Source organism: Hibiscus syriacus, unplaced genomic scaffold (assembly GCF_006381635.1).
Source record: "Hibiscus syriacus cultivar Baekdansim isolate YM2019G1 unplaced genomic scaffold, ASM638163v2 tig00110223_pilon, whole genome shotgun sequence".
Classification (NCBI taxonomy): domain Eukaryota; kingdom Viridiplantae; phylum Streptophyta; class Magnoliopsida; order Malvales; family Malvaceae; genus Hibiscus; species Hibiscus syriacus.
The window spans coordinates 2,856,834-2,883,149 of record NW_024062636.1 but is presented as its reverse complement, the minus strand read 5'-3'; the positions used below and the strand labels follow the sequence as shown (position 1 = coordinate 2,883,149).

The 26,316-nt window shown below is 35.8% G+C and overlaps 1 long non-coding RNA gene and 1 pseudogene across 1 annotated transcript; one reads left to right on the top strand and one right to left on the bottom strand.

Moving 5' to 3' along the window:
• Positions 1-160: 160 nt before the first annotated feature.
• LOC120114327 lies at positions 161-21,715 on the bottom strand. Its single transcript, XR_005515385.1, has 3 exons — positions 21,584-21,715; positions 11,754-11,759; positions 161-172 (listed from the first exon to the last, which is right to left on the bottom strand). It is a non-coding gene; the product is annotated as an uncharacterized LOC120114327 (long non-coding RNA).
• LOC120114326 lies at positions 20,294-26,254 on the top strand (annotated as a pseudogene).
• Positions 26,255-26,316: the final 62 nt, after the last annotated feature.

Genomic DNA, 26,316 nt, shown 5'->3' with positions numbered 1-26,316 from the left:
ATCTATCCTTTTTATAAAAGTGTCCATACGTTTAACATATCAAGTAAATTTTACCGGTTTTGTCATAATGAATCTGGTTTTGTCATATTTTTACCTGTTATATTGTAAATTATCTATCCTTTTTATAAAAGTGTCCATACTTATTTCACTATGAAAATATATTTATTATTATCTTTAGTTAATATTGTTAAATTTAAAATCTAAATAATATTTTATAAAATATCAAAACAATCAAATAATTTTTTGTATAAATTAAATTATTAAATTAATATTGTAGGTGGAAAACATGAAACACTATTAAAAAAATTGAAACATAAATTACATAACTTTCAAAAAAGTATATATCATTTTTATAAAAGTGTCCATACTTATTTCACTGTTGAAAACATATTTATTAAATTATTTGGTTAATATTGTTAAATTTAAATTCTAAATAATATTTTATAAAATATCAAAACAATCAAATAAAATTTTGTGTAAATTAAATTATTAAATTAATATTGTAGGTGGAAAACATGAAACACTATTAAATAAATTGAAACATAAATTACATAACTTTAAAAGCAGTTTTAAATCCTAAAAAGTGTCGATACTTTTAAAAAATATATCGATCCAAAACGATATACCAGATAAAAATATGATAAAACCGGTAACAAAATGATAAAACCGGTAAATTTAAAAGTGTCGATACGTTATATAAGGATCGACACTTTGTGAATTTAAAAGAGAAGCAGTTATAGCGCCTATAATGTGTCGATACTTTAAAAAAATATATCGATCCACAACGATATAACAGGTAAAATATGATAAAACCGGTAACAAAATGATAAAACCGGTAAAATGATACCGGATATATTGAAAGTGTCGATACTTTCGTAAGTACGTGTAATAAATTATCGACACTTTCAAAGAAATAAGTAATTATCCTTTCGAAAGTATCGACACCTGACATAAAAGTATCGACACTTTTGTATTTGTATCGATTAAATATAAATAACATATCCGATGAAAATATAAAGGCCATAGCTAAATATCCTCTGAAAAAAGATAGAACGGACGAGTTTTTGAAATCGAAGAGTAATTGTTGCTGCATTTCAGAAGGCGTTTCTAAAGCGAAGTTTGTTTGTTTGTTGCTGCAGTCGAATCGAAAAGTATGTTGTCGAAACCCTAATTTTTTATTATTACAGTAATTGCGATAGGGTTTTTTATGTGTTGTTTGGGGTTTTGGAGTAAGGAAGCATTTGGGACCGATTGCAGGTAGAAATAGATATTCAAGGAAAAATATAAATGTCGATACTTTTATTAAATATTATAGGTAGAAAATGATATTATAGGTTGTATAAATGTGCCGACACATTTTGGTGTGGCCATTCAAATTCTTTTGAAGAAAACCGTTTTACCACAAGAGTAGTTATCTATATTTGTATATTGAAAAGTGTATGTAACAAAATAATTTGATTTGCGTAAACTGATATATGAAGGAAAAATGGAGTCAATGGGTTGGAAAATTGTTGGTGGAGCAGATGACTTTGAAATTGAGGCCGAGACTCGAAAGCAACCAAAGGGTGGATATATGTACTTCTAGTAAGTATCAATGTCTTTTTGTTATTATTGTTGAAATGGTAATTGGATTAAAGTATCGATAAACTTTAAATTGATTACAAATTTTAAATGTTAACAGTATGGCCGAATGCAAAAGGATGAAGGGAGATGGCACACAGAGCGGTTCGGTATGTAAAATGAAATTGACATTGAGTAGTATTAGTATTTAGTGTTAATGTATTGATTAAGAAACGTTTATGTTTAATATTAGGTGAAAAAGATGTGAGGTCCAAATGGAATTCAATGAGTGATGCTGAAAAGGAACCTTACATCACACAGTCAAGGAATGATAGTAAAGAATACAAAGAACGGAGGAAAGCACATGAAAATAAGGTATTCATTAAACTTGTAAATACGTTGATACAAAATATATAAGAACTATAACATTATATATTGTTAAAAAATGTAGGAAGTGTCGACAAGATGCAGCATTAAAAGGGTGAATTTATTAATTAAACACCTTAAGGAGAAGGGTCAGTTGAATGTGCTGGGAGAAATAGGTTTTGGATCGTTGATCGGAGTAAGGGATCGACCTATTCGGAGGGAATTGTGTCGATCCTTGATGGCACAATTTGACGTCAGTCAATGTATGGCTAAGTATGGTGATTATTCATTCCCTCTGGGGGTATCGACTGCTGCAGCCGTATTGGGGGTACAAAACAAAGGCAAAAGTGTTATAGAAGTCTGTAGGAGTAAGAACTGGAAAGCACTTGCCTCCAAATATGGTTTGAATCATAAGGTGACATATACTGAAGTTGAAGAGGATATCAAAAGTGGATCTTACTTGGGGGATGAGCTGAAGGCCCGAGTTCTATTGTACCTTGTCGGGATATTTCTTTGTCCAACGGGTGATACGTCAACGAACAAGGAATATATGAAGCTCATTTGCGATGAAGGCTTGAAGGGTGAATTCAATTGGGCTGAATATATCCATTCGAGATTGATTGAATCAATAATCACCTTTAAAAAGGGCAGCCAGAGATACCTCAAAGGGTGCATAGCAATCTTAGAGGTAAATGAGTTGAATCACTTTTTTGTGTTTTTATATAAAAATATAAATTTTATTATAAATGCAGGTTGCACTGTTCGATTTTTGGTCGGGCTGTGAGGCAGTGCCGGCTTATGAAAGAACCGGAGTGGCACGCATCCGTGCATGGGGGAAGGAAGAGGTGGTTAGAGTGATGGTGAAGTTGAAGTTGGATAGAGGGAAGAAGCAAGAAATGGTAATAAATGTAATTAAATAATATTAAGAATATAATCAATGTCTTAATATTGTAATTTAATTTTTTGAAGGTTATTGGCAAGGATGTAGAGGAGGCAGTGGAGGCAGAGGAGAAGAAAGGAGGGATGGTTGTATTGGGGGATGAAGGTGAGTGGGACGACGGTGAAGCAAAACAGAGTGAACTTACGGGGGTGAAGGGGGTGGTTGATAAATACTCGGATGAAGGAGCTCAATTGAAGGGTGAAATAAAAGATATGAAGAGCTATGTAGAAAAAAAGTACGATGAACTGAAAAAATATGAAGAAAAAAAGAGGGAGGAGGAAGAAGAAGAGATAGAAGAAATGAGGAGGAAGGAAGTCGATGTCATTTATACACCGGAGAGTGTTATAGCAGCAGTTTTGGATTCGGAATGTCCTGCACCCCAGAAGAAGAAGCAGAAGGTAAGTTTAATAAAAGAATACTTAATTTGATTTTTATTATGTTGTTGTGACAAAAATTTGTATGCAAAATTGTAGGTTGAAAAAGCGGATATTCCAACCGGAATTGATGATATCGAAGCTGCAATTTGTGATTATTTATGGAATAGCGAGTTAGAATCGGGGTAAGTGAAATATATTGTTTTGTGAGTGATATTTAAATATTTCATGACAAGATATTAATCCTAATGATTCATACAGATATTCTGTAATATCAATGGGAAATCAATTCGCTACTGTATACGACGTTGCAACGTTGAAGCCTACGGAATGGGTTGGCGGTGTGGTAAGTAGAAAGTAGAAAATAAATAAAACTTATTGAATATGTTCTGATTGTGTAATTAATTTTGTTAGGTTATCGATTTGCTCGCCTGTACCATATGCTACGATTCTCAAAAGTCACACCGGAGGATTGGCTACCTTCCATACCTCTTAGTGGTGAGTTAAATTAATAAATATTGAAAAGTAGTGTTATAGACGGTAAATTAATAATGTTTGTTGCGTAATTACAGCAACAGGCGTTGGAAGCCAATAACAAAGAAAGTGTTGAGAATATTTCTACCTTCTGGGGTGTCATATTGGATAACTATGTGAAATTCACCGACTGTGAGAAGGTAAGACACCATACCAATTGCAAATGATGTTTTCAGATATAGAATGTTGAATTTTGTCAAATTGGGTGTGAAATTTGTTGCAGATAATGATCACAATAAACTACCATAATTCACATTGGTATCTGTTGGTGTTGGATATGGTAGATCATGTTGTAACAATATATGATAGTATGTTTACAACTGAAGCAGCTAAACAGAGAGTGAAGGATGCTAAGAGATTGGTATGTATGTATGTATGAAAGGACATTATGTAAATTATAATGCATAATTTTTTTGGTGTATAACTTCTTCTATTTTAATGCAGATTAAAATATTAGATTCTTATAATAAGAAACGCATTTGGGTTGAGTCATGTGGATCTCTAGGAAAGTATCCCTTGAAAAATTTCAAATTTGTGGAGCATAAGAAGAATAAGCAATTGAATGGGTATGAGATGTTATCACAAATAGAAAGCTTAATTTATGCAGTATTCATCATAATTGACATGTGTGGTTTTCAAATTTTGTAACAGATATGATTGCGGCATGTATGTGATGATGTGGATGGAATCGATCGGTTCTACAGGGGCAACTGGTGATTTTGTAAGTGGATAGAAAAAATTGTTTGTGGTAAAATTGTTAAAAGTCGTAGATTGAATGCTGTAGTTGACAATACTTAACGTTCTGACAATTTGAATATAGGTTGTTGGAGACTGGGATCGATCGCGAGTATTAAACGATCTTGTAAGCCACAATCAAAATGAACGAAGACAGGAGATAACAAAAGCTGCAATATTACATAAGAATAACAAAAGGATGCAATGATGTAAATGTCGAGTTAATTTTGTATAAGATTATAATTTTGTATACGATTTATATTTTTGTATGTGAATATAATTATGAATGAGATGAGAAAAGTTAGCAGTATGTTGTTGTACATGTTTCTTATACACATTAAGGGTCATGTCGATACTTGGAAGTAAAAGGCAAATTTACAATATGGCCAACAGGGTGCACCCATAAAGTGTCGATCCATATATAAAAAAGTGTCAATCCCAAAAACATCGAAAACCAAAAGTATAATGTAATATGTAATTTTTCAATCTAACCGGTACAATTATACCGGTTTTATGAGAGAATATGTCTAAATAATGTGTCGACACTAATATAGTTTGTGTCGATATTTTTTCCCCAGAATGAATGGAAAACAAGGTGCACCCATAAAGTGTCGATCCATATATAAAAAGTGTCGATCCCAAAATCATCGAACCCAAAAGTATAATGTAATATGTAATTTTTCAATCTAACCGGTACAATTATACCGGTTTTATGAGAGAATATGTCTAAATAATGTGTCGACACTAATATAGTTTGTGTCGATATTTTTTTCTCAGAATGAATGGAAAACAAGGTGCACCCATAAAGTGTCGATCCATATATAAAAAGTGTCGATCCCAAAATCATCGAACCCAAAAGTATAATGTAATATGTAATTTTTCAATCTAACCGGTACAATTATACCGGTTTTATGAGAGAATATGTCTAAATAATGTGTCGACACTAATATAGTTTGTGTCGATATTTTTTTTCCAGAATGAATTAAAAACAAGGTGCACCCATAAAGTGTCGATCCATATATAAAAAGTGTCGATCCCAAAATCATCGAACCCAAAAGTATAATGTAATATGTAATTTTTCAATCTAACCGGTACAATTATACCGGTTTTATGAGAGAATATGTCTAAATAATGTGTCGACACTAATATAGTTTGTGTCGATATTTTTTCCCAGAATGAATGGAAAACAAGGTGCACCCATAAAGTGTCGATCCATATATAAAAAGTGTCGATCCCAAAATCATCGAACCCAAAAGTATAATGTAATATGTAATTTTTCAATCTAACCGGTACAATTATACCGGTTTTATGAGAGAATATGTCTAAATAATGTGTCGACACTAATATAGTTTGTGTCGATATTTTTTTCCCAGAATGAATGGAAAACAAGGTGCACCCATAAAGTGTCGATCCATATATAAAAAGTGTCGATCCCAAAATCATCGAACCCAAAAGTATAATGTAATATGTAATTTTTCAATCTAACCGGTACAATTATACCGGTTTTATGAGAGAATATGTCTAAATAATGTGTCGACACTAATATAGTTTGTGTCGATATTTTTTTTCCAGAATGAATTAAAAACAAGGTGCACCCATAAAGTGTCGATCCATATATAAAAAGTGTCGATCCCAAAATCATCGAACCCAAAAGTATAATGTAATATGTAATTTTTCAATCTAACCGGTACAATTATACCGGTTTTATGAGAGAATATGTCTAAATAATGTGTCGACACTAATATAGTTTGTGTCGATATTTTTTTCCCAGAATGAATGGAAAACAAGGTGCACCCATAAAGTGTCGATCCATATATAAAAAGTGTCGATCCCAAAATCATCGAACCCAAAAGTATAATGTAATATGTAATTTTTCAATCTAACCGGTACAATTATACCGGTTTTATGAGAGAATATGTCTAAATAATGTGTCGACACTAATATAGTTTGTGTCGATATTTTTTTCCCAGAATGAATGGAAAACAAGGTGCACCCATAAAGTGTCGATCCATATATAAAAAGTGTCGATCCCAAAATCATCGAACCCAAAAGTATAATGTAATATGTAATTTTTCAATCTAACCTGTACAATTATACCGGTTTTATGAGAGAATATGTCTAAATAATGTGTCGACACTAATATAGTTTGTGTCGATTTTTTTTTTCCAGAATGAATTAAAAACAAGGTGCACCCATAAAGTGTCGATCCATATATAAAAAGTGTCGATCCCAAAATCATCGAACCCAAAAGTATAATGTAATATGTAATTTTTCAATCTAACCGGTACAATTATACCGGTTTTATGAGAGAATATGTCTAAATAATGTGTCGACACTAATATAGTTTGTGTCGATACTAATTTAAATATCAAGTGTTTTCCACCGTTTACGATATATAGTACTCTTAATCGAGAAACCCTAAACATAAATGCAAGCAGGCAGATCTTCCTCTTTCTTCTACCGTTATCATAAGTGACGATCAGATATTCAGGTAAATTTATCGATATTTTATGGGTTTGATTGATTTCTATATTGGAGTTTTTATCCTGAATGTGTTTGTGTTCCATTGTAATAGGGGTAGCATCCAACCAAAATGGCTCCAAAACGTCAGCGTCAGAAGCGAGGTCTTTCTCAAAGCTCTTCTCAACCCAGTTCTTCTCAACCACCTCCTTCTGTAACAAACGATTCTTCTGAGGAAATCAGGTCCTTCGAAACTCTGAACTTTAGATCCGACATGGAGAAACAAAGATGGCAGACGAGTTTTAAAGTAAGGAAGATTCGTCCCGAACATGTCATTGACCTGGGTTTCTTGTTTGATGATAAATATGCATTTAGTTTTAAATCCACATTTACATCTTGGGGTTGGCTTGAATTCCTTGGTGTAGAACCAAGATATTATCCCAACCTAGTTAGAGTCTTCTACAACAATGCTTCCTTACAGCACGAGCCTAATAAGACTAATATAATAGGAATTAATACACATGTCATGGGGAAGGATATATATATCTCCAGAAACTATTGCGGAGGGTTTAGGTGTAGCGAATACAGGGGATTCAGATGAAAATGGTGTAGATTGGTCTACAATTAAACGGGTTACTAGAAATAGCCCAATTCACCTCGATGTAGAGTCGAGAGTGTTTCATAAAATGCTCACATGGTATATCCGGCCTAGTGGGGGAAAACATTCAACGCTTCGAGACAGCGATTATTGGTGGATAGCAAAGTATAAATCCAAAACGGCTCCAAACATTGCAAAACTCATATTTAATACAATTGTATATATGGTCACAAAGGGAGCAACAATTTCAACTACACTACCATATGGATGTGTCATCACCCATCTGTTGAAGAAGAAGGAAGTTGATTTTTCGCATGACGCCCCTGTTCGATTAACCCGCAAGATTGACATGGTATTTATTAAAAAAGCGGGATATGATTTTGTTGAAAAACTCGGTTGGAAGCGTGTCAAGGAGGTCGGATTAGATCAAGAGAGGGAGGAAATGGACCCCATTGGCTATGAAGAAGAGCAACCAAGTGGAGACGCAATGATGGAAGAAGCTCCAGTTGCAGAGGATGTCACAATTAAGACCGTGATGGAATACATGGTCAATTTTCGGGAGCATATTGATTCCCTTGTGAGTGGAATGCGATCCGATATTTCATCATTGCAACGTGAAGTCTCCATGTTGCGTAACGAATTACGTCAACGACATCAAACGAGTTAGGTAATTCATTATCTATGTTTCTTAACATTTACACGTTCTGAACTTTATTTTATTTTCTTTTAACAGATGTGGACAACCAAGCGGTCGCAGAAGATGAAGCTGACGATGAAGATGACGATGATGATGATGATGACGATGAAGCTGGCGATGAAGATGATGACGATGATGATGATGATGATGAAGATGATGATCCAAACAAGTATATCGTGTCTGCAACGCCGCCTTCAAGAAAACTTTTAATTTTTGATCTCAATGGTGTCCTTGCCTACATCCCAAGACTGCCGACAGGTTTTAATTCTATTCTTTTGTATCCATTATTTTAACATATAAGCGTAGAACTTTAATCTCATTTTCTTCATGTTGTAGATGTTGTCCTCAGAAGAGGATTATTTGAATTTATGCAATTTTGTGTCGACAATTTTGTTGTTGCCCTTTGGTCTTCAAAGATGAGGTTAGAACATGTTTGAGGCAATTGAATTACTGTAGTCAAAAATCGTTAATATACATTTGAATGTTAACATTCAAACTTGATTACAATCTCAGGCATAACGTCGACCGTGTACTTGAGAAACTACCTGTATTTTCCGAGCATTTTCTATTCGTGTGGGTAAGATGAATGTCATTACAGTTTGCTGACTTTTCGTTGTCTATGATTCCTACATATTTATGTTCGACTGTTTGTGAACAGGATCAAAAAAAATGCAAAACATACGATTCTGTTACCTACTGTAAAGATCTCAATGATGTTTGGAACGCGTGTCCAGATTTTAACGAGCTAAATACACTGTTAAAGTATCGATCCTTTTTATAAAAAGTATGGACACTTTCAATATAATATAATGTAATAGGTAAATTTGCAATGCTATCGGTATAAATATACCGGTTTACTTATAAAAATAGATAAATATAAGCGCTACCTATTACATTATATAAGCGCTACCTAGTATGTTATTGTACTTTATAATATTTCCGGTTAAATAATATAACATAACCGGTCTAAATTTTAACCGGTCACTTGTTTAACCGGTCACGCCGTATATTAGCCGTTTTTTAGGCGCCGCACCGCAGAACTACCCGGGTAAATTACTTAAATTGTTAATGATGTTTAAATAAGTTTTTTTTTCTTTTATTAATATTTCAAAAATAACAATTTAATCATTAATATTATCAATTTATGACAAATCGATTAATCGAGCGTTAACAACCGTTACTTGGATAATAAAAGAATAATGTGGCACGTTAGTCATTTTTTATTGATATTCTTTGTTCACGTAAGACATCATTTTCATTGATATTTCTCTTCAATCTTTACTCCCAAACTAGCACGTTTCTTTTTCACAATAAAGAATAGAAAATGATGATATGCAAGTTAACGTGGATGATTAAACATCACAAATGATTAGCGACCCAACACTAAGGGTGCGTTTGGTTCACAGAATGTAAGATTATCAGTGAAAATAAAAGATTAACAGGGAATAGGATTACTAGAAATATTGTATTTTGTGTTTGGTTGGTTTAGCAGGAATGTAAGATTATCGTTTTTAGTTAAAAGAATAAAAGATTATTAAAATATATATTTGATCAAATTGTCCTTATTTTATATTTATTTTTTTAACAAGTTAGGAAAATATTTATATATTTTCTTTAAAAAAATTAAATTCATAAAATTTATATAATTTTTTTACAAAATTGAAAATATAAAAAGATTTAATGAAAGGGTCAAATTTTATTTTAACCCCTAAACTTCATATAAAATTTTAATTATAGATTTTTTTTGTAAATCTAAAATAGTTTAAGGATAAATTTGTAATTTAACCTTCGTAGAATTTTTATTATTCAATGACAGAATAAGGATATTTTTGAAAGAAAAAAAAATTAAGGGCATTCTAGTCCAAAATGTCGGTAATACAACAATACCTAAGAAAATGGAAGTAATGACATTCTGTGTAATATACCTCAAAAATCCACTATTGGTAATGTAAGATTACCGAGAATGACATTCCCGGCCAACCAAACGGGTAAATGTGGATTCCATTCCTATGAAAATCTTACATTCCCCCAACCAAACACACCCTAAAGATGATATCTTGATCCTTAAACACGAAAAATAAGTCATTATAAAATTTTATGTTTAGCAGAGTCATTTGCGTACATTTTATTTCGCATTGATTGGCATCAAGATTGATGTCCCGTCAAATATATATATATATATATATATAAAGAGAATAAGTGATGCAAAGGTTGAGAGAAAAACTTTGGCAAGAAAGATAATATTTTATGAATTACATCTAGATTTTAGGATATTACATATTAAGTGTTTGATTAAATATGATACCATTTAACTTAATGACATCAACTTAGTAGGAAAATAGAGGAAAAGCACATAAAAATCAAGGTATAAAATGAAACATATATATTTACAAGGATATAATTGTAATTATCTAATATACGTTAAAAGTGTACCGATTCATTCAAGGTTATTGAACTTGGGCTGCATGAATAAAGTTTCAAGTACCAAATTCGAGCTTGTAATTATCGCAAGTGGTTGTGATTAAGGAATTCGAGTTTGTAAGGTCAAGTTCGAATCCTACTACTATCACTCTTGATAAATAATCTATAAATTCCTATGTAAATACCAATTGGATCTTAGATAAACCCTGACTTTGAATCGGGAGAGTCATCCCTGATTTAAACATTCTTTCACCAAAAAAAAATGTTTCAAAGTACCAAATACTCTATTTCATAAAATGGACTACATTCTAAACCTAGATTCTAGGCTTTTCTCAATTCCAAAAACAATTGGGCTCCAAGTGTTCCTCAACAGTAAGCCATAGTCTTGGTTTTATGGTCTAAAGAGAATTGAAAAAAAAAATTCAAATAGAGTGATGGATTTTAAAATATTTTTTATGATAGACATATTCCATATATATATTAATAGTATAAGAGAAAATAACCTCAGTGACAAAAAATGCCTTATAATATACGATTTTAACCAACTTTTTTTGGATTTGTCAAAATGACCAACAAAATCGCAATGCGAAATAAAAATCGCAACGCGATCTCCAGAATCGCAAATCAGTTCCCAGAATCGCAACGCGATTATGAAGAATCGCAATGCGATAGTATAAATTAGCCTTGCGATTTTCCAGAATCGCAACGCGAATATGAAAATCGCAACGTGAACATATAAATCGCAACGCGATTCTGACTATCGCAACGAGTATCCGTAAAATCGCAATGCGTATCCGTAAATCGCAACGACAATACGTAAAATCGCATTGCGTATCCGAAAATCACAACGAGAATACGTAAATCGCAATGAGATTCTGACTATCGCAATACTGAATTTCAAATTCGCAACTCGATTTCTGAATTCGCAACAGGTTTTAATTTCGCAACATAAATGTTTTGGGTATATAACTACGCAGCAGCAGCAACTCATAACCTAAATCCCTAAATCGCAACTCATTCCATCTCCATCTATCACTCTCTCCGGTAACATCCGTTCCTATATCCAACGACATCCTTCCCCATCCGGCAACAGGTTTTAGTTTCGCAGCTCGTTTGTTTAGTAAATTAATTTACAATAATGAAATCATCTAATGTTGATCATGTTTGGATAGATTTGTGTTTTGGAGGGTCATGGGAGAATGTTCATGGTGTTTTACAATATATGCCTTTACCCATGAATCTTTAACTAAAACTGTCATTAAAAAAGTTAACTTATGAAACTCTAATGTTACGTGTTGCAAATATATTGAATTTAGAGCCCCTAAGTGGATTTAGGCTATCTTATCAGAGAAATGGTAAAATTTATTTGTTAACCGACAATGAAGATGTTAAACGATTCATTGCTTACATTAGTGTTTCAAGTGATGATGTTACATTGTATGTTGTTAAACCTAGAAGTAGTGAAGTTGGGTCAGTAGCGGGTAGTAATCAACTAAGTTTTTCAACCCCAGTTTATGGTGCTCAAAATTTAATGGTTCCACCACAATTTCATCACCAAGCAAATATTGTTTCACCACATTTCCAATACCAAACACAATCTCAAAACCCACAACCTTTCCCTAATCCAAATCCCAATCAACTTTCAGCACCAAATTCTGGTTTTCGGATTGACCAGTTATACGATGATGAGCCAACAGAAAAAATTGTGAGTACTAGTCAGTATTCGAAATTTGATCTTGGTCAATACCCGGACTATGATCTTGGTCAATACTCGGATTTTGATGCTTTTTCAAAAGAAGAAACAGACCCTGCGTGTAATGATTTTGATATTGGTCAATACCCGAATTTTGATGATGAAACAGCCGTTGCCGAGGAAGATGTTGTTGATGATAATGAGGAGGAAGTTACGACTGTAAATGAACATGTTGAACATCCATTCTGTAATTCATATAACACTGAAGAAGAAAAAGAAAAAGAAGAAATCCCCAAAGAAAAGTCCCCGAAGAAAATGCCACGGGAGTATAACTGGAATATGCCAGAATTACTTCAGATACCGGAAGAAGAGTTGGTAAAGATAGCAGTTGATTGTTACACAAAAATTATTCGTATCAAGAAAGATGATTGTTTTGATACAAAGGAAGACTTTAAGATAGCTTTGTATACGAAATGTGTGGAAGATGGCTATCAACTAAAAGTTAACAAATCAAGCAAAGATCGTTTCGAAACAAGGTGTATGATTGACAAAAACTGTATGTGGCGTATGATTGCAAAGAGGATAAAAGATTGTCAAATGTTTCAAGTTAAGACTTTTATTGATAAACATATATGTTCAAGAACCCAAGTTTTTCCTCACCATAGACAGGCAAACAAAAAGGTGTTGGGTGGTTTTCTGGCTGAGTTAATGTTTTTGAATGGTAGGGTATATCGGGGACATGAAATTATGACTGACATGAATGGTCGGTTCAAGATTAGTATCTCATATTCTCAAGCTTGGAGAGCCAAATGTTATGCCTTGGAATTGTTGAGGGGGTCGCCAGAAGCATCGTTTGCCCAACTGTCGGCTTATTGTCACAATTTAAAGTTGAAAAATCATGGGTCGGTAACTCATATCAAAACAGATAGAGATGGACGCTTTGAGTTGCTGTTTATCGCCATTGGTGCTGCGGTTAGTAAATCAATATAATTTTGTTGACTCATTTTTGTTAGTTACATGCATTTCACATTTAAATGATTATATTTCTTGTGTATATGATTTTGTAGATTCGTTCGTTTATTAATTGTATGCGCCCATTTATTATAGGTGACGAATCACATTTAAAAGGTCGATACTTTGGAGTAAACTTATTAGCAGTAGCCATGGATGATAACAATGGGATACTGCCAATAGCTTACGGGGTTGGCAAATCTGAAACCTCTGATTCATGGATATGGTTTATGGGGCATCTTAGGGATTGCATAGGTCCTATTAGCAATCTGACAATCATATCCGATAGGACAAACTCAATTGACAACGCTGTTAGAAGGTGTTTCCCAGATGCTTTTCATGGACTTTGCGATGTTCATTTGTATAGAAATCTAAAATCAAGGTCTGCTAGTATAAAAAATCACAAATGGACATACTGGAAGGCTGTAAAAGCTTATTGGGAAGTGAATTTTAATAAGCATATAAACTGTTTAAGACGTGTTTTACCTCAGTGTGCTCAAACAATTGCGATTTTCATTTCGCATTGCGATTCTCTCGTTGCGATTTTCATTTCGCATTGCGATAGTCATTTTTACCTTCAACATAATGCAGATTGAAATCAACAAAATCAACCATTACATTTCAATCAATTAAACAAACACAAATAAGAATTATGTTCACATCAATTAAACAAATCAACTTTTACAAATCATCTTTTACAAATCAATTAAACAATCAAAAAATAAGCAATAATTCTTATTTCCTCATCTACTATTGAATCAACTTTTGCAGCCATACATCATTTTCACGCAGATCACTTCTGAGATTAACCTGCAGAAACCAAACATTTGCTCAAACAACACTTTCTACACATCTAAAACCTACAAACAACAAATTATTGAATTCTAGGTACTTAACCAAACATTTTCAAACCAAAAGCCTATAAACTTACCAATTGTTTATGAACATTTTTATAACGCGGATGCAGGTAGGCAGCGTCTCGAATATATCGATCTAGCCATATAATGCTTAAACCACAAGCCTACTACAGCTCTATCTCTATCGGTGGGAGGTAGATACTTTATACTTCCTGTGATCAAACGCTCCAACGCCAAGCATACGAGAGGACCACAATCCCCTCTGGCTCCTTCCGTTTGTTGTGGTGCGGTCTCGTCTCTGCTAACTATAATATTGAGCTTCTTTGGCTTCTTGTTTCCAGAACGAGTCCAATAATTTATCGCATCCAAGAATTTAGCCAAATGAGAGCTCCATCCCTTAATAATATCTCTTAAATCAGCCAATGATATGTAATTTATCATGCTGTCATATACTATTGCCTTAAGGGATGGGAGCTGAAGCTCGACGAGAAGTCAATGTTTACGTTCCAAACAGGGATAAACACCTACAATCATAAGTAATAATTCATTCATTTGCGCACTTATTTATGAATACCTTTAAACTCAATCTAAAATAAATACTAACCTTATCGACCTCCCACCATGCAAGATAAAGTTTAGCTTGTCCATTGCCCAAAGCAAATGATTCATCTCGTTGATTCTTCAAGTGAACGACGTTAAAAGACGTCGACATAATTGTATATCGTGTATTTCTTTTATTTTTCTTAAGTTTCCTAATTATTAGAAGACGTGATACCCACGCATCGATATGCTGTTTTACAAAAAAAAAACATATATTAGTGACTTACATAAATTTAAAAAAAATAATCAAATTGAAATATAAGAAAAATATAAGACTTACCCCTCCATCGAAATAGCCATTGTCTTCGACCCCTAATAATACGCCCCACCAAGACCGATCAAGCAACTAATAGATATCATCGTTGAGCTTGCATATGTCAGTGAAACACCCCTGACTCCGCTCATGTAGATAAAAATCAACTGCGGTCTTAGCCCAAAGGGTGTTATCCAGAATTGTGTCCGGTAGTTGTCTCCTCTCCACTTCAGATACCGGAATGGTACTGGCCGGTAACTCATACGAGAGCCAACTCTCATCCATCATGTCCGGCACGTCAGAGAGTTTCTCAAGAATCTTACATATGACGCCATGTGAATCGGGCTCTTGAATGGTGGGAGAGACCTCTTCAAGGATGACAGTGGCCTCTTGAACGGTGGGAGGGGACTCTCGAGGAATGATAGGGGCCTCTTCAACGATAGGAGTGGACTCTTGAGGGATGACAGGCGAGTCGGGCTTCTTCTTGCGGTGTCTTCGCACTATTGGGGTGTACGGAGACTTAATAGCACGTGCACAACGTCTGATGCGTGAACTCCGTCGTGCAAGAAAAACCCGACGTAAAGCATCCACCTTATCGGGCCGCTAAATAATTAAATACAAAAATCAGTAAATAAACAGACATGGTATTTAAACATTGAAAACAAAGACAAATATGTTTCAAACTTGCATTGTATTCACCCAAGTCATTATTCTATCATAGTTTACAAAATGCATCAGATAACAAAGAAAAATATGTTTCAAACTTGCAACACTGTCAAGTTAGTATTTGTCTTTGTCTATTGGTTGAACTAATGCAATTCATTCAAGTTTCAATTTGCAGAAGAAAATATAGTTTCTGGAACTTAAAATCACAACGTGAAAAATCACTATCGCAACGCGAAATGAAAATCACAACAAGAGAATCGCAACGCGAAATGAAAATCGCAACGAGATAATCGCAATGCGAAATGAAAATCGCAACGCAATTATAGTTTCACGTTACGATTCTCTCGTTGCGATTTTCATTTCGCGTTGCGATTCTCTAGTTGTGATTTTTATTTCGCGTTGCGATAGTCATTTTTCACGTTGTGATTTTAAGTTTCGTGTTGCGAAAGTAAACTATTTCTTCTTCTGCAAATTGAAACTTGAATGGATTGCATTACTTCAACCAAAAGACAAAACAAAGACAAATACTAACTTCAGAGTATTAAAGAATACACAGTTTAACAGAATTGGCAGCAACCGAACAAATTTACTTTCAACCAAAAGACAAAACAAAGACAAATACTAACTTCACAGTGTTAAAGAGTATACAGTTTAGCAGAATTGACAGCAACCGAACAAATTTACTTTCAACCAAAAGACAAAACAAAGACAAATACTAACTTCACAGTGTTAAAGAATACACAGTTTAGCAGAATTGGCAGCAACCGAATAAATTTACTTCAACCAAAAGACAAAACAAAAGACAAATACTAACTTTACAGTGTTAAAGAATAAACAGTTTAGCAGTATTGGCAGCAACCGAATAAATTTACTAAGCAATCTAAGTGAAATGGTTAATCTAAGTGAAATGGTTAATTTAAGTGAAATTACGAGTAAATTTATCATCAAGTTAAATATGGAAAATCTTAAACTTACCTCGTTGCGTAGAGTATGAACCTCATTCTGCAACGATACTACCATCTCACGTAGAGCGGCAACCTCACCACGTAAAGTAGACACCTCCACACGCCATGCACCATCGTTATCGCGTAGAGTACCGATCTCCTCACGCAAGGCATTGACCTCATCACGTAACTCCCTTGACTCATCCTATGGAGGTGGAGAACAGGGAGATAGAAGTTGTGGCATCTTTGCCGGTCGCCTATCATGAGGTGATGGTAGAGAAGAGGCTCGATGATGTGACGGGATAGGTGATGGCTCTCGTTGTAGAGGTGTATAGTCGGGTCGATCAGGTGATGGCTATGGGTGAGGTGATGGCTCTCGAAGTGGAGGAAGTGGAGGCTGCTCATCATTCGTGCCATCAAAAAAACGGTGACTAGCTTGCCACCAATCAGTGGCAAGCTCAGCCTCCGTGGGTGTTAGTCTCTGTAATGGAGTGTTGGCCTCCTAAAAATATAAAAACTCAAACAAAGTTAAACGTCTACTATTAATAACTTGTTTATATATGATAGTATTTGTGTTAACTTACATTATTTATTATCGCATATGGTATTAAGTCTTCCCAATCCAACAGACATTTTCTCTTCCAGGAAATAGCCCTAGGAATATCATTTGAAGTTTTTAATGCATATGTCCGCATGCTGGGGAAAACCTCGAATATCCAAATCTACAAACAATATAATAACAAACATTAGTAATTGTTAAATAATTAATTATAATTTTGAAAACATTATATAGAAATTCTTACTTAAAGGCCCAAACAAATCCTGACAAAGTGTATTTCGACCCATCGCCACGCAAACTTTTGCGGTCATCAAAGGCAGATGACAACTTAGTCCAGGTAGCTTTCCATATATACGAACCCTACGAAAACAGATTCCATGCATTTAGGTCCTCTACTAATAATATTAGCTCCTGAGGAATAGGTTGTCTGGCCTCTCTGCCTAAAAAGCCGGCATACAAAAGTACTAGAAGGCATACTCGGACAACATCGACGTCATTCATCCGAGTAAAACCATCTTTCTTATTAAACAATTTCTTCAGGTCGTCGACGTGTAAGTTCGGCTTCTCTATTGACTCATCAGGAAAAACCCGGGATAACCATGATGGACGGGTGATATGATGAGTGTACCGGCTTACATCATCGTGTCCGAATCGTAGACCAGTGATTAAGCAGAACTCCTTCCACCCAAAACAAGTATACGCCGGTGAAAAATAAAACCATATCTCTTCCTCACCACGTTGTATACTGTCGGGTAGATCGCTAGTCATGGTCTGAAGCCACAAATGGGTCAAATTAGCATCTCCACCCGGATGCTGTACTCTCAGCCATGGCCCGAAGCATGTTTCCTCAAACAATTTTCTTTGTGCAGGTGAAAGCTTCGAAGCAATTGTAGTGGCTAGGCTAACTTTATTCCTTAATGTCAATGAAGCCGAAACAAATTTCTACAAAAACAATAAACATACCAAGTTAGATATACCAAAAACTACACTGTGAAGATATACAAAAAACAATAAACATAAAGAGTAGTAGTTTATTCTTGAAACTAAAATTTGCAACAATCGAATGAATTTAATAAGAAATCTAAGTGAAATGGTTAATCTATTATTGAAATTACCAGTAAACTTATCATCAATTTCAATATGAAAAACCTAAAATAATGCAAAAATTTCAAAATAAAAATAATTAAAAAAACTAACCCTCGGAGGTTGATTTTCCATTTCTGAATGATTGTGAGGGATTTCTGACCGTGAATTATTGTGAGGGATTTCGCCGGAGATGGGGACGAAAATCTTCGGAGATGGGGACGGATTTCGCCGTAGAGAGTGAGAGATAGAGATGGGACTGAGTTGTGATTTTAGGTTTTAGGTTATGAGTTGCGATTACGGGATATACTGTGGACGGTTCAGTGTTCCGATAATTAATATTCGTGTTTGGAATTTGAAAATAAAATACGCGTAGCGATTCTAATGGCGCTTTAAAAATTGCGTTGCGATTTACGGATACGCGTTGCGATTTTATGTATTGTCGTTGCGATTTACGGATACGCATTGCGATTTACGTATTCTCGTTGCGATTTACAGATACGCGTTACGATTTACGTATTCTCGTTGCGATTTACGGATACGCGTTGCGATTTTACGTATTGTCGTTGCGATTTACGGATACGAGTTGCGATTTTACGGATACTCGTTGCGATAGTCAGAATCGCGTTGCGATTTATATGTTCGCGTTGCGATTTTCATATTCGCGTTGCGATTCTGGAAAATCGCAATGCTAATTTGTACTATTGCATTGCGATTCTTCATAATCGCGTTGCGATTCTAGGAACTGATTTACGATTTTGGAGATCGCGTTGCGATTTTTATTTCGCATTGCGATTTTGTTGGTCATTTTGGCAAATCTAAAAAAAGTTGGTTAAAATCGTATATTATAAGGCATTTTTGGTCACTGAGGTTATTTTCTCATAGTATAATGTTTTATATGAATTGATATGAATAAAATTTCAAGATAAGTATAATATATGGAATAGATAATTATACGAAGAAAATTCAAATTTTATGGTAAACATATATATCCATCTAGGGATGGGCATGGGTCAAGTCGAGTTGGATTTTAGGTCCACCCGATCGGACCCAAAAATCATAAATCCTCCACTCGACCCAAAAAAAATATACATCTTCCACCCAACCTGAGCTTGACTTGATTTTTTGAGAAAAATTTTGAACCCTACCCAAAATAATATATATATATATATTAAAAATTTGATTTTTATTCAATAAAAATAAGGATTTAATTGAAAGAAAATAATATATAGATGAATATTATTGTAATTATCCTTAAATATATAAGGTAAAATTAAAATTGTTTTCAAGTCGGATCAGGTCGGGTATTTTTCACCTTAAAATCGAATACAATCCGATCCTAACCTAACATTAAAAAATCTGACACGACCCGAACCCAAAATTTTTTAAAAAAATCCGGCCAAATCGGGTCAGAACCCCTTCTGGTTCGGGTCCAATGCCCGTCCCTTTATCCACCTTCAATAAGGCGTGGATCCTCCACTGCCTGCACAGCAAAAAGAGGGCAAGGAACGGCAGCAGGCATCCCGTGATGGGCACAACCACCATATCCGAAAAGCAGTTGGCTAAGAGAATACTTGGCACCATCTTGCATGGGTGATGTTAAAAGGTACCACATGTTACGCTACGTGAGGGATGGATTAATTCAATTTTACTTTTTTTTAAAAAATCTGCAGAAAAACTAGAAAATGTCTCCTTTCATTTCACGGATTTGGACCCACCAAACTTTGATCATATCAAACAAAGAAAAACTCTCCATCCCTGAGTTTCTCAAAAAAGGAAAAAAAAACTAAGGAAGCTAACATATTTTTGCAGTCTAAAGAACATTACAAGTACTTAAAATAAACAAAGTTGCCCAACAATGATTCTACAGATATAAATAAACCTAGTCTGAGTTTTCCTTTTCTTCTTACTAGATAACTTGGTTTCGAGCAGCAGAAGGAGGGGGAAAACACGTAAAATGAAGAAGGAAATAGGGAGTACAAAACAGTCGAGCTCAGAGGGAGGCAGTGTGAAGGAAGTGCTGACTCATGGAGGAAAATATGTACACCACAATGTGTACGGTAACCTGTTTGAGGTGTCCAGCAAGTACGCTCCTCCTATTCGTCCGATCGGTAGAGGTGCTAACGGTATTGTATGGTAAGTTTATTTTATGCTACGTTTAGTGTTCTTGTTCAAATATTTCATGGGAGTTTTTGTTTCTGCTGTTGTTTATAATGCTCTTTTGTTTGGTGGTTGATTAATTTTTTCCTCCCTTTTTGGGTATGTTTTTGTTGATTCACTGTATGGGTTGGTTTTTGTTTTTTAAAAGGATTTTTGTAGGTTGTGGTCAGACTTTAATTAAGTGATGCTCTCTTACTACTAAAACTATAATATCTTTTTCCTCGCTTTCCATAAATTAGCTTAGGATTTTCAACGATGTTCATATTAGTTCTGTTAAATAAAATCTTATAATTTCAACTTAAAAATCAAGTTATGTACACAATCTGAATTGGAGTAAAAAAAATAATTAAACACGGCGTAAAGAGTAACATAAAACTAATTCAAATATATAAGGGTGTTAGTATATATAAATTAAATTATTAATATAATTTTTTATACAAACCTATAATATCTCGAACCCATTAAGGTGCCTAGTTGGTTGAAGGAAATGTTGTTTTCCCTATAAGTCATGAGTTCAAGCAGTTGTTTTACAATGTGCGTGCATAATTAATTACTATAAAAAGTTAAAAACACATACTACCTTATAATTATCATAAACTATGAACAAAAAAAGACAACTTTTAAGAATACTATGTCAAGCTAATCAAAAAACAATGATATAAAATAACTTATAAAGTAGTCTTAGTGTTTAAAGAGAGTGCCCGTAATAGAAATCGTATATAATTTTGACTTGATGTAATAAATAAATAACTAGGGTATGAAGTCGTATATAAATCAATTCATATGTTTATCATTTGAAATATAAATAATACATATCAAAATAGTTATTATAATATCAGAATATAATATTTATTAATATTAAGACTTAAATAACCTTAAAATTTCAATCTTATCGTTCAACCATGCCTATCCCATTTCTGTAATTGTTAGACGTAGCAGTTTGCGGGAGTCTTCCGTGATGTTGTACGAAAAAAATGAAATAGACGCACCTCTTATGCCTGTTAAAATTTTATTTACCATAATACCAATTGGCATTCCATGCTTTGTTAAGGTGGAAGTGTATTACATGAACTCTTTGCCGTTCTTCTCCAGTGCTGCTGTCAATTCAGAGACGCTTCAGGAGGTTGCTATTAAGAAGATCGGCAATGCATTTGATAACATTATAGATGCCAAAAGGACATTGAGGGAAATAAAGCTTCTTCGTCACATGAGCCATGATAATGTAAGCCCCGAGCTCCAACTTTAGAATTTGGTTCTCAGGGGTTAATCACGTACGCATCTCCTCCTGTTTTTGCAGGTCATTGCCATCAAGGACCTCATTCGACCTCCGAAGAAGGAGACCTTTTGTTAGATATGGCTCATAAATATACCAGTAAAGAGGACACGAGATGGAGCGGAGTGAGCGAACATCAACTGTCCTTACAAAGAAAGTCTCGTTGTGGGGTTACAAATTATGTGGGTTGGGGGTGCGGGGGCGTAGCCCCCGCGGTACGGTACAGGGTTGATTTTGTAATTATGTACCAGGGTTTTCTATTATAAATAGAGATGTAACCTAGACCTAAAAAATCATTGAATAAAACTTCTAGCGCCGCCTAGGCACCGAGGACGTAAGCACATTGCCGAACCTCGTAAAATTCTCGTGTTCTTTCGTTTTCTTTACCCGTTTTCGTCAACAATTGGTATCAGATGTCAGGAGCAAAATTCGAAGTCGCGAAATTCGATGGTCAGAGTAACTTCGGATTATGGCAAACGAGGGTGAAGGATCTATTGGCGCAGCAAGGGATCTTGAAGGCTTTGCGACCTACAAAGCCGACGTCGATGGATGAGGAAGATTGGGAAGAATTGCAGCAGCGAACGACAGGAACCATACGATTATGCTTGGCGGACGAGGTCATGTATCACGTCATGCATCTATCGTCTCCAGACGAAATTTGGAGGAAGTTGGAAAGTCAGTTTATGTCCAAATCCTTAACGACAAAACTGTATCTGAAGCAGCGGTTGTATGGGCTGAAGATGCAGGACGATCACGATTTGGCGCAACACGTGAATGTCTTCAATCAAATCGTTTCTGATCTGGCTCGGCTTGATGTGAAAATTGAGGATGAAGACAGAGCAATGATTCTGTTGTGTTCGTTGCCTTCCTCTTACGAACACATGGTGACTACTCTTACATATGGGAAAGAGACTATCAACGTTGAGGAGATTACTGCAGCCTTGTTGGCTCACAACCAGCGGAAGCAGAATGCAGGGGAAAGCTCTCAAGCCGATAGCTTATATGTCAAGGGTAATCGAGATCGTGGACGGAAGCCAGAGAAGGTAGGGTCCGGGAAGCGGAATTCCAGATCCAAATCCAGGGATAAGAAGACGATTCACTGTTCCAAGTGCAAGGAGGCGGGACATATGAAGCGAGACTGTCCGAAGTTGAAAAAGCAGACTGATGAGAAGCGTGATGGCTCATCCAAGTCTGTGAACGTGGTCGAGGATGATACTTCTGATTGCAGTGAGGGTGATATGCTTTCTATTTCAACGACACAATTGACAGATGCTTGGATTCTTGATTCTGGATGTTCTTATCACATCACGCCAAATAGGGAATGGTTTTTGACATACAGGCCGGTTAATTCTGGTTCGGTTTATTTGGGTGATGATCGATGTTGCAATATTGTTGGTATTGGTGATGTCAGAATTAAGATGCACGATGGCTCCGTTCGGACGTTGAGTGGTGTTCGACATATCCCAGACTTGAAGAAGAATTTGATTTCCTTGGGCACTTTGCACAAGAATGGTTTTATCCCTAAGGCTGACGAGGATAGGGAAACCATTCGGATTGTTAAAGGAGCATTGACTGTGATGAAAGGCAAGATGACTGCAGGGAATATCTACAGATTGTTAGGGAGTACCGTTGCAGGTGGAGTTCACTCTGTTGAGTCCTGTGATGATACGACAAACTTGTGGCATATGCGCCTTGCTCATCTTAGTGAACGTGGTATGGCAGAATTACACAAGAGAAACTTGTTGCATGGTGTCAAAAGCTGTAAGCTCGATTTTTGCAAGTATTGTGTTCTTGGTAAACAGACTAAAGTCCGTTTCAAGACTGCGAAGCACACAACTCAAGGGATTCTTGATTATGTGCATTCTGATGTATGGGGGCCTTCCACGACATCGTCTTTGGGTGGATCTAGGTACTATGTTACTTTTATTGATGATTTTTCACGGAAAGTTTGGGTGTATTTTTTGAAACAGAAATCTGAAGTTTTTGAGAAGTTCAAGCTGTGGAAAGCTGAGGTAGAAAACCAAACAGGACGAAAAATCAAGTGTTTGCGGTCTGACAATGGTACGGAGTACACAGATTCACAGTTCCTACAATTCTGTAAGGAGCATGGGATTCAGAGGCATTTTACAGTGCGCAAGACACCACAACAGAATGGTGTTGCGGAACGAATGAACAGGTCGTTGAATGAAAGAGCCAGATGTTTGCGGTTGAATGCGGGGCTTCCCAAACACTTCTGGGCTGAGGCTGTTAACATGGCGTGTTACCTTATCAACAGATCGCCAAGGGCATCGCTGGCTGGGAAAGTTGCAGAAGAGGTATGGACTGGTCATGATGTTTGTTTTGATAACTTACGGATTTTTGGTTGTCCTGCTTATGTGCATGTACCTGCTGATGAGAGATCCAAACTTGATGCAAAATCGAAGGAGTGCATTTTTCTGGGTTACAAGAAAGGTGTCAAAGGATTCAAGTTCTGGGATCCAGTTGCGAAGAAAGTTGTGATTAGTAGAGATGTCGTTTTTGATGAACAATCTATGTTGCAGCAGAAGCAAGACACGACAGTGGTAGATTTCGAGCAGTTTCCAGTTGAGAAACCAGAAACTTCTCAACTGACTTCTGGTGGTTCTACTACGGATGATTTGCAGGATTATAGTCTCGCCAGAGACAGGGTGAGACGGACGAATATAAAGCCTCCGAACAGATTGAGTTTTGAAGACTTGGTATCTTTTGCACTTACTGTTAGCAATGATGATCCAGTTACTTTTCATGATGCCGTTACTAGTCAGGAAAACGACAAGTGGATGGCAGCCATGGTTGAGGAGATGGAGTCTTTGAATCACAATCACACATGGGAGTTAGTTCCCCTTCCTGAGGGTAAGAAGCCGATTGGTTGCAAATGGGTGTATAAGAAGAAACCAGCAGTAACAGAAAAAGAAGGGGAGAAGTTCAAGGCTCGTTTGGTAGCGAAGGGTTTTTCACAGCAGAAAGGAGTTGATTATGATGAAATCTTTTCTCCTGTGGTCAGGCACACTTCAATCCGAGCAGTACTTGCATTGGTGGCTAGTTGGGATTTGCATTTAGAGCAGATGGATGTTAAAACTGCTTTTTTGCATGGTGATTTAGAGGAGCAGATCTACATGCGGCAACCTGAAGGTTTCACTCAACCTGGAAACGAGCATTTAGTTTGCAGATTGAAGAAATCTAGACCTAAAAAATCATTGAATAAAACTTCTAGCGCCGCCTAGGCACCGAGGACGTAAGCACATTGCCGAACCTCGTAAAATTCTCGTGTTCTTTCGTTTTCTTTACCCGTTTTCGTCAACACCTTCAATGATGTTAACATCGTTTACGAATTGATGGACACTGATCTTCATCACATAGTCCGCTCTGACCAACCATTGAAAGATGATCATTGTCAGGTTTGGATAAACAGGCTATGAGAACAGCACATTTATTATCATACTTTCATCAAACACTGCATATACCATGAATCTGATAATGAAACCTTGTGCAGTACTTTTTATACCAGCTGTTACGAGGGCTGAAGTATGTACATTCCGCCAATGTTTTGCACCGTGACCTTAAGCCAAGCAGTCTGCTTTTGAATGCCAATTGCGACCTTAAAATCGCCGACTTCGGATTGGCCAGGACCACGTCTGAAACAGATTTCATGACTGAGTATATCGTCACTCGTTTGTACCGAGCGCCGGAGTTGCTCCTTAATTGTTCATAATACACTGCTGTAATTGATATGTGGTCTGTTGCTTGCATATTTGGAGAGATTAAGACAAGGGAGCCTCTGTTTCCGGGCAAAGATTATGTTCATCAGCTCAGACTCATCACTGAGGTAGCTATGGTCTTGCATAGGCGATCCGCATTTTAATCTGAACATTTTTTTTTTGTGTGTGTGTGTGTGTGCAAAAGCTGATAGGTTCACCAGACGACACGAGTCTCGGATTTCTCCGAAGCAACAATGCCCGAAGGTACTTTAGGCAGCTTCCACAGTGTAGGAAACAACATTTTTCAGCTAGGTTCCCAAATATGTCTGCTGCAGCTGTTGATCTGCTAGAAAGAATGCTTGTCTTTGACCCCAACAAACGAATTACAGGTATACGAGCCAAGAAACTAGAATTTCAAGCACAGCATTTGAGATGGTTGCGTACTAGTTATTTTGTTGCGATCTGTTTATGCAGTTGATGAGGCACTTTGTCACCCATACTTGGCATCTCTTCACGATACCAATGATGAACCCGTCTGTCCTCGACCTTTCAGTTTCGATTTCGAGCAATCATCGTGCACTGAAGATCACATCAAAGAGCTTATATGGAGGGAATCTGTGCTATTCAATCCAGATCCAGTTCATTAAGAGAATTTCCTATGGGATGTTTATGTAAAAATGTAGCGGGAATCGGCTCCGTTCCCTGGAATTTCCTGTATATATGTATGATGTTTGTGGTTAGCATTCAATGGAGTTTATATGAATTAGGTTGATATCATCCAACTTTACTTCTTTGTCACCTTAAGTGAAACTAATC